This window comes from Coptis chinensis, chromosome 1 (assembly GCF_015680905.1).
Source record: "Coptis chinensis isolate HL-2020 chromosome 1, ASM1568090v1, whole genome shotgun sequence".
NCBI classification, from domain to species: domain Eukaryota; kingdom Viridiplantae; phylum Streptophyta; class Magnoliopsida; order Ranunculales; family Ranunculaceae; genus Coptis; species Coptis chinensis.
Window position 1 is genome coordinate 77,324,063 of NC_141456.1, and position 8,582 is coordinate 77,332,644.

At 35.0% G+C, this 8,582-nt stretch overlaps 2 pseudogenes; one reads left to right on the plus strand and one right to left on the minus strand.

Annotated features, from left to right (window-relative positions):
* Positions 1-4,565: 4,565 nt before the first annotated feature.
* LOC147525255 (small ribosomal subunit protein eS19 pseudogene) lies at positions 4,566-7,548 on the minus strand (annotated as a pseudogene).
* Positions 6,036-6,905, plus strand: LOC147525256 (anamorsin homolog pseudogene; annotated as a pseudogene).
* Positions 7,549-8,582: the final 1,034 nt, after the last annotated feature.

Genomic DNA, 8,582 nt, shown 5'->3' on the forward strand with positions numbered 1-8,582 from the left:
CCATACAAACTCGGTCAATCCTATCTAATCATCCCAATCTCCTCATTAAACCTGTATTTGTAAGGATTACCAAAAACATCCTTTACAGTGGCAACACGAACTCTCTGAAGTCGTGTTAGAGTTAATTGCGGTGAGTATTAATGTGTACAGAGTTTTCCAAATCATAAAAAGTTTAAGGCTCACATTTCTCTGTTCTTATTTCTATAGACAATAAAGGGTTCCTTATACTTAAGCGACCTTCAGAACACAGACTTGAGTGTGCTTAAGAGAGAAGCAGTAGCAGACTCCACCCAAATTAGTTACCAAAACAAGTAGATCTTTAACATTGCCTGACTAACTTTTATTATGGACTTTTCTCGATCTTACTCTATTTTCTTTGATTTAGGGATCTTTTTGATTATACACGAGTATCTAAGTGGGTCTGGCTTACATGATTCAGCTTCTTCGTTAGTTGATGAATCTGGCATATTTGCTGATCCTGTACAACCACCAAGTTTGCATCCTTGGCCCTCCTTGGCCCTCTGGTCGTTCGGGTTTCATGTCAGACAGATGATTGTTGATGTTGTAAATTCAAACGAAATATTTTTTAAGTAAGTCGAAATGAAAGTATGGGAAACATTGGTACTGTACTGGTTACTTTGATTTTTTTACATATTGCTGAGATATGATGTATACGGCATTTCTAAACCGAAATACCAAGCCATAGAAAGAAGAGTTTGCAGAGTGGGCAACCAACAATTCTTCATCAACCCCTTTTCTTCCATTTCTGTTTCATGTTCATGCTTTGGATATTTAATTATTTATTCACTTAGAATCCATGCCACTGAATACTAATTTCCATTCTTATACTTTTGAGGCTAATCGTTCCATTTAATAGCTTGAGCCAAACTCTTACTTTTTTTTTTCTTATTTTGAATTGAGCGTGTGGTCCTACGATGCCTATGGCCACAAAAAGGACATCAAATTAGAAATGAGGTGGAACCTTGTGAGAATGAAATTCTCGACCATATAGAAACTTAAACGCAAAGTTAGCTAGTAGCCTAAATTGATACCTCCATGTCTTTTCGATCTATGAAATACTTTGGACACTTTGGCTTAACAGTTCAAGTTATTTTATCCCACACTACTCTCTTCTTTTTTTGACAAAACATTCCTAGTCATAGTTTCTCTTCATCGAGTTGTATCTATTTGTTTACATTACGACAATACCAATGTATGCACTTAAGAGTTCAACATTCAAATCCAATAATAGCATGGCAAAATAAATAAATATACAAGCCAGTTTTTTTACATCAGGGAGTGAGTTCCTTACCACTTTCTACCTAGTTGTTGTTGTTGTTGTTGTTGTTGTTTTTTTTTTTTTTTTTTTTTTTTAAGCCTGTTTTAAATTAGATCAATAACTCTTTGATGCTGGCGGAGTTTGAGCCCCAGACCTCTGTTATCATCACCTGTTTTACCAACTTTGCTAGTCGGAAAAAAAATTCTACCTAGTTTTTGTTAGAAACTTGAATGAAATTGTGTCCCTATGGGTTTGAATTACTCATGACCTTATGTCTCTACTACTCTCAAATGTTTGATTTAGTTAGTGTGTTTTTAGTGATTTTGCAGGATCGGAGTTAACTTGATTAAAAGTGTCGAAACTGTCGAGATTCGAAGATATCAGTGTGTGTACGTTGATCTAGTTAATTGGAGAGGCAGAATATATATGTTGTTCGCATCAATAATTCTACACTAACGTAGATAATTTGACACAGTTGACCGACACAGTGACGTGGCACTACAACATCAATGTTGCATCGAGAAGTACCACTGCAACATCAATGTTGCATCGAGAAGTACCACTACAATATCAATGTTGCACCATGAAAATCACTACAACGTCAATGTTGCACCGAAAAATATCATTTCAATATCAATGTTATACCATGAAAACCACTGCAACATCAATGTTGCACTATGCAAAATAAATGAAATGGATGGTTAGCTATGAAGAAAAGATGAGAATGGCAAAATAAGAATGGAAAGATGATAATGGAAAAAGAAAAAGTGTTTTAAGTGAGAGAAAAGAGATATTTGGCTCTTATTTTCACTACTGCAACATTCATATTGCAACATGCCACGTCACTGTGTTTTGACTGTGTCAATTTTCCTGTGTCAGTGTAGTATTACTCTGTTCGCATTGGGGTATGGATATGGGTTAACCTTACTTTAAAGATTTATCATGAGCCAAGGCGTGGATTGTATTTGTTAGTTTATGGGCCAAAGTTAAGTTCAGGCCCAAGAATTACAAGCCAGACCATGTTCAAGACCAAAGCCCACATAACCAACTACACTACTAAAAAAAAAACTTGTGATGACGGCTTTTAGCCGACATGAAACAGGTTTAATGACATTTTTTTCATTTAAAAAACAACCGTCATTATAGAGCCCGTCATAAAAGTTAACCTAAAGCGTCATAAATTTGATGACAGTTTTGGAGAAGCTGACATAAAAGCTCGAACTTAATATGACAAAAATTCATTTATAAATGTCATAACAGGATCCTTTTGCATGACATGTTTTACTTAACCGTCATAGTTTAGTAGAAAAAGCATCAAGAACTAAACCATCGTTTATGACTGTTTTTATTTAAGTGTCATCCTGAGAAACAAAAGCGTCAAGAAATTAACACTAAAAATTGTCAAGAATTGTTATGTAACACGACAGTTCTTTGGAAACCGTCATAACTTCTTTTTTTTTTCCTGTAAATCTGAAAATTCCTGTAAACCAATGCATTCATGCACCATGACAACTCAAGTCCATTACGAAAAAAATCATTCCAAGAACTTGTTCATATTACATGATTTATTCACGAAGAAAAAAATTAAATAACTCAAACACTTAATTCAAAATCAAGTCTCATATATAATCCAGCAACAATACAATTTACATAACTCATCCAACAAATTGCTAATCAACCGATCCATCTCAAACAAACTTAATTGAGTTACCATGTTATCTGACTTTTAACCTAAAAAACAATATGAAGAAGAATGTGTTAGTTTGTTTAATAAGTAAACTAAAAATATAATAATATAACGACTAGCTTTTACACTACGTATTAAAAAAAATACACAAACAATGTGTTAGCATAATAAGTCAATAATTACTAAACGAAAGATATACTATCAACTATGATAGAGATTCATGTTGGTTATGCCCCAAATAACGTACACCACTATAGGATATATCTAATTCGTATATCTACCACAAGTACACAAATAAACCTTTAGCTAATAGGCAGATTTCTCAATTCATCTATGGATTAGACAGATTCAAATAGATACAAGTGTTGGTCAGAAACTTCCACAAAGTGACAACCTCAGCCAATTAGATTTCGAATTGTTTACAACAAGACAAAATGTTTAAGAATATTATTTGAGCTATGACTACAATGATCATCTCATGGAAGGCTAGTTGTTCCTGGGTTACTTAGAGTGTAAAAACTTACTGGGTAGAAGCCAAGAACCTTTATACTCAGAAAACTAACTCGTACAATTTTTTCCTTTAACTAAAGAGATGAAAATAATTTCAATAACTTTTACCTTCTGTGGTATAAGTCTTGCACTCATTCATTTAAAACCTATAAAAACCAAAGCACAAACAACACAATTTAATAATTTTTGTGAAAGAAAAATTCCATAAAGTGAAAACAATAAATTATTGAAAGGCCAACCACTAACAGCAACAAGACTAGGTGTTAAGGATTTCTAATACCTTACTATGTATGCCAAAGAAAAATTTGCTATTGTAAGCAACAACTTCCATGATCACCAGATGAAGAGAGCTAGGTTCCTTTCACATGCAAGAAGGGTGCTACTTACAATAACTCCAACTTAAGTTTGTAAATCCACATGTATGCCCTTTAAATGGAACACCTGAAGAAAAAGAACAATTTTTTTTAATTCAGAAGCTATTAGCACCATGCAAGGAAAACCAACTCCTAGTCCAGGGTAGCTAATCAAGATAAACAATAATATATATATGAATGACAATAATCGGAAACTTATTGTAATATAATTAAGACTAATATACCACCCAAACCATCTTTCCTTTTCTTGTATTTGACATCTATCTCCAATCTTTAATGAGAAAATCCACAAAGTTCTAACAACATGCAATGCAAGATAAGAAACATATACCAGCACATACTTACCATGCATGTCTTGAGCTGTTCTCAGGCTGAAACATGGCTAAGGCTAAGCTTCACACGATACACATATTTGTATATTACATTCACAACAATCAAAGTAACCAAAAGGACAAATAAAATACTACAAACACTCATTAATAGGGAACTATTTGAATAGTATACCTACCATATGCTGGGATTTAATTCTTAAACAAGAATGCAAATTTTTTTTTGAAACTACATTAATTAAGTAAAACCAAGGCCAACAAACATGCTCATTATCCAAAATACCAAATATGGAAAAGACAAGAAAGATTTTGACATTATATTGTCTTCAACTAAAATGGACCTACAAAACCTTGCACAAAGGATAAAATGTAGAAGCAAGAGAGATTCCAATCATGGAGCAGCAGCAGGAACTACTATACGTCCAACAACCTAATCAAGATCCCGCCGACCAGTAGATGTGATTACCCTTCCACTGTTGCAAAATAAGAAATTCAACATCTACAATTAGATAATGAGAACACGAAATTATTTTACTTAATGTTTTCATGTATGCTATTGAATACGTGTCAAACCCATACATGAAAAGCTTTTTCTGTCATTTGTCATCATAGATATCTCAGTCCTATAAATGGTCGAAGCTAAGCCCTGGACCGAAGCCAATTCAACATTTCATGGCCAAAGGTGGAGTTCAGGCTTAACCATCACCAAGACACAGACAACAATAAAGACTTAGCATCTAGTGTTTCAACATTCTTTCCTTTTCATAAGTCTTTTAATCTTTTCACAAGACATATCAAATAGGGGGTAATTAAGTTCTCTAAGCTAGCCTTACGTTGGCAAATCACCGAAACTTCTAGTAATCCCATTTATATACTAATCAGTACCAATCTGATTTAAACACTAATCCCTCCCCTATATATAGGGACTCTATAGGAAGGACATCTCAAGAAAAACTCCAATCAAGAAGGGAAGATAAACATGTAATGGCAATTGGAGGCAGATTTGTGAAAGATTTGATGGGCGGTGGTGGAAAGAGAGACAAGCTTCAGTAGCTGAATCTTCCTCCCTAATCATCAACCCAAAGCACAAAACCCATACTATGAAGCCAACTTTCAGAATAAATTCATGAGATTTATGTCAAGTACTGGAAAGATGGGCACCCTGGAGAGAACCTACAGGTATTTCAGAGCTACAAAGCTCTTCCCATTTTGCATCCAGACCTTTCCTTCCACGGTTCTTACCTTCTTTCCAGAAAAGCAAAACCATGCAAGAATAAAGAAGAATTCAAACTTATGAACACATTAAACCTTAGTTATATACTTGAAGACCATACATCTATGTTACCACCATTCTACTAAACAATGTAAGAAATGCAAAACTAATTTCAGCAGAGGGAGCAGTTTGTGTATTCCATAATTTGTAACAGTTAGGCATATATCATGTACAATTTGTGCAGCATATAAGCTATTTCAACAGTATTAAAATTAAAAAGGGTTATTTAGGGATAGGTCCTAAAATTATCGATTATTAGGCTTTAGTCCTACTTCTATCAATTGACCTCGAGTCATATCAGTTGACCGTGGTCAACCTATTTTATAATAATATAATTTTCATTTTTTATAAAAATGGCCAAACTACCCTTGAGTGGGCTTGACCAGACTATCTCTAAAATGGAAAGCCCATGAGTTTTATTCCAAATTTCACTTTAATCCCAACACTCAAACGCATTCATGACTCGCAAAAACTGCTTCATCAAATCCTCATTTTTGACACCAAAAAAAAAAAACCCAAAGTCAAATCTTGGAAAAATTTCGATCAAAACTAAATGGGATATATTTCTTAGGATACTGCTGAGATGAACAAAAGTGTTCTAGCACTTAAAGACAATGTGGTCATGCCTGTCAGTGCAGTTTTGAATGAAATTGAAAAGCATGGGGTTAAAGGAATTGAACAGAATGGTCCCTTAATTATCACACAAGCTTTATCTTTAAAACAGTTGCCAATTACATCTTTCTCAATGGATGTTGTTGTCTTTGTCTTGACGACACACGAGCTTCCCGGGTCATGAGTTACTCGAAGAGATGTTTAAAAGTGTTAAAGCCTAGTGGTGCAGTTACCTTTCAAAAGTCTTAGTCTGTCGCAGTGTACAAAGATGAGATAGTTTCCTCTCTTAAGCGTAGGTTATTGCTGGCGGGATTTCTAGATGCAAAAGTACCATTGGAAAATCTCAACTCCTTCACAGTTAGGGCCAATAAGCCTTCGTGGAAGATGGGTTCCTCCTTTACCATAAAAAAAGTCTACAAAGAGTCTGCCCAAAGGACAGATTGATGATGATTTGGATCTGATTGATGAAGAAAGTCTTTTAATGGAAGAAGACTTGAAGAAACCACAATTGCTACCAGTTGATGATTGTGAAGTTGGAAGCACAAGGAAAACATGCAAAAATTGTAGTTGTGGACGTGCTGAGGCAGTGGAGAAAGTGGAGAAAGTGGAGAAGTTGGGACTCACTATAGACCAGATTGAGAATCCTCGGTCCTCATGTGGTAGTTGTGGTCTAGGTGATGCATTCCATTATGGCTCGTGCCCTTACAAAGGTCTGCCTCCATTTAAATTGGGTGAGAAGGTATCACTGGATGGGAATTTTCTTACATCTGACTTCTAGTTATCACAAAAGAAATCTATAGAGAAGTTTGTTGTTGAAGAATTTATTTACGATGGAGATGTTGTAGTTTGGAATAAAACTCATGGGCTTTCCATTTTAGAGATAGTCTAGTCAAGCCCGCTCAAGGGTAGTTTGGCTATTTTTATAAAAAATGAAAATTATATTATTATAAAATGGGTTGACCACGGTCAACTGAGATGACTCAAGGTCAATCGATAGAAGTAGGACTAAAGCCTAATAATCGATAATTTTAGGACCTATCCCTAAATACCCCTAAATAAGTATGATCAATCCCTAAATAACCCAATTAAAAAATATGGGAATCACAAACTCACCCCTTAGGATCAACATCAACAATTTTCATGTCCTCTAGCTGGTGAAGAATATTACGAGCAATAGCACCATTGCTCTTGCAGAAATGTGGTGGATAACTTCCATTCCTCTTGCACTCACCATAGATCTTGCGGAATCCTCTCACTCCAATACCCTACCTCAAGTAAATCTTCCTAGCCATGGAAGCAGCTCTAAAATAGTACCAATCTGGGTCATACGGAGCAAGCTCCTTGAAAGTAGCAGTCTTCACAATATCAATTCAATGAGGAAGCTCCATCTTGCTGGAGCAATTGAGATGAGCAGAGTAAGCCTTGACAAACTCATGAGGAGATACGTCTTTCACTGTTGTCGCGGTTCTGACGACCACCATCATTTTTTTAAGGGTTTTGTTTCAAGACTGTGTCTCCTTTCTTTCTTTCTCTCTCTCTCCAAATTTTATGTCAAATACATGTTTCTAAAATGAGATAACCAAGTAAAATCGGAATCCGAAAAGAAAAGGAGGCTTTTTTTCTCCATGGCGGATGAGAGGCAAATAAAAGATTCAGATTGAGATGTCGATTTCAGAGAAGGAAATGGAGAGGTGCAAGTGCAAATGTGTGTTCTAATTAGAGAGGACGAAGAAGATGACCTGGGTTTCCAGGAAGAAAACGCACTTTTGTTTTTTTTTCTCTAATAAAAATTAAAAGACCGAAAAATTAAGAAGATGGGTGAGGAAACTCCGAAGTGTATTGACGGTTCAATTTTTATTAGTGAGTTACTTGATTTTGTTATATATTTTTTTTGTTAAGTTGTTGACGATTTAATTGAAAGCCAAAATGGTCCAACCTTGTGCCCAAAAAATTGTGAGAAGGTTGACGGTTTATTCTATTGCTAATTTCACTATTTTAGGAAACACCGTCATATTTTCTTGACGCTTGTGTCATACACGACATAATGTTACAATAGCTGTCATAAAATTATTATACTTTTTGATGCTTGTGTCATACACGACATAATGTTGCAATAACCGTCATAAAATTATTATATTTTCTTGACGCTTGTGTCATACACGACATAGTGTTGCAATAGCCGTCATAAAATTATTATATTTTCTTGACGCTTGTGTCATACACGACATAATGTTACAATAGCCGTCCTAAAATTATTATAATTTTCTTAACGCTTGTGTCATACACGATATAATATTGCAATAGCTATCATAAAAATATTACTAAAACACCTATCTTGATGGTTTTTAACAAAGCCGTCAAGATAGATAAAAAACAAATGTCATAATATGTCATTTTTTTAGTAGTGTAATGGCCATACCATTCACCGTCCATCCTAAAGCACCCGATCACCACCTTCAATTCTCGACACTCCTGGTTCCAATCAAATTGATCAAAACTGAATCTCTCATCACCGAAT